Source organism: Pteropus vampyrus, unplaced genomic scaffold (assembly GCF_000151845.1).
Source record: "Pteropus vampyrus isolate Shadow unplaced genomic scaffold, Pvam_2.0 Scaffold426, whole genome shotgun sequence".
NCBI classification, from domain to species: domain Eukaryota; kingdom Metazoa; phylum Chordata; class Mammalia; order Chiroptera; family Pteropodidae; genus Pteropus; species Pteropus vampyrus.
Window position 1 is genome coordinate 146,966 of NW_011889207.1, and position 1,694 is coordinate 148,659.

Below are 1,694 nucleotides of genomic sequence, written 5' to 3' on the forward strand. Positions count from 1 at the left end.
CCGGCACGTCGTCATGGCCCGCGACGTTCAAGCGGCAGAGGTGTAGGACTCTGCTGTCACGGCGAGAGGCAGAGAGAACCCGATCTGGGGTGGCTGCCGGTGGCACGTGGCACGCGGTCAGCTCTCCACCCTTGTGAGTAAGGACGACGGTTCAGGACAGCAAAGGGTGCAGTGAGTGCGGAGTCCACAAAGTGCCCAAGAGGAGACACTGGGAGCCCCCTGGGGCCAAGGTCATTCGGGAGCAGACTTCTAGGACACGAGAGCTGACAAAGCCTTAGGGCGCAACCCCCTCATTTTTCAGGTGGGAGAGCTACGAGTTACCTTCTCAGACGAGAGGTACGAGGCCCCCCCACCTTAGGTGGGCCCCCTCGAAGGCACAGGACCTCACTCAGCCCCAGGCCTCCGAGTGGCTCCACGGCCGTGTCTGTCAGGGGCTGGTGCCCTCCCAGGTGACCGAGGACTCGGGGCCCAGGCTGGGTGGCGGCCAGCTCTGAGAACATGAAGCCATTAATTTACCACTGCATTTTCTTTTCTCCCATGTAAATGAAACCAAAGATAGACATCTCCTAATGGCCGTGATGCCAGCGGAAAGCCAGATCAAAGGCAGTTCTGGGGACGGCGGCTAGAACGAGCTGAGCACCACCCCCCTGCAGGTGCTGCGACAACTCCCAGCCCCCGCGGCAGTCCCCAGGCCCTGCTCCAAGAAGCAGAGGGCTGCGCAAATAAAGCAGCACCTCAAAAGCGACCGCACGAGACTGTGCAGTGCCAGGCTCGATGGCTCAGAGATCACGTGACGGGGCACGACCGAGGCCCCTCCTGTCATGGAACAGCAGTCCTGAGGGTCCATTAGGATGGTGACAGAGGGGACACTACCACAGACGCCCCCTAGCACTGAGCTTTCCCAAGAATCGAGCAGCATACAGCCGCCTTCCAAGAGGACCCCGAGTCCCCCAGAACCTCGGGGACCGTGGAGGTCATTTTCACGCACCTCCCATGACCTCACGAGAATGGTGACTTGGGGGGGGTGGGGCGGGAGGAATGGCGGGAAGTCCCCAGGGACCCATCCTCTCCTCTTCCCAGTGCCACTTCCACATGACAAATATTCCAGCCGGGGACACAAGCACAGGCTCATTCTGCGAGGCTTTATGGATGATGACAAGTCCAAGGGCTTCGTGAAAACTACTAGCTACTTTCTCAGACGAGGGGTACGAGGCACGTCCACCCTGGGCACTCCCATTGGAGGCGCAGGACCTCAGGCAGCCCCAGGCCTGCGAGTGGCTCCATGGCCGTGTCCTGCGGGGGGCTGGTGCTCGGGCCCAGCCCATCACAGCTGCTGGGGCTCAGCAAACACACGATGACACCGTGAACCTGTCGCCGAACACACGGGGTCTGAGACGCAGCCCGGCGGTGGGTGCACGCCGGTGCCTGGAGCCTCATGCGCCTCTGCGGAGACCCTTCTCCCCGGGCACGAAGGCCACACTGCCCGGACCGAGGGTCCCCGGCTGTCCCCGGCAGAGACCCCCTTGCTGTCTCTTGCCCACACCACGCAGAGCCTCCCAACCACTCCCGAGGCTCCAAGCTCACCTCCCTGCGCCCCCACCCCAGGGGAAGCCAGCCGAGGCCGGCCCCCCAAAACTCACATCCAGACATGTCACTCAAAGGCTCCTCCTTGCCCAGGAAACAGCTCGAATGAC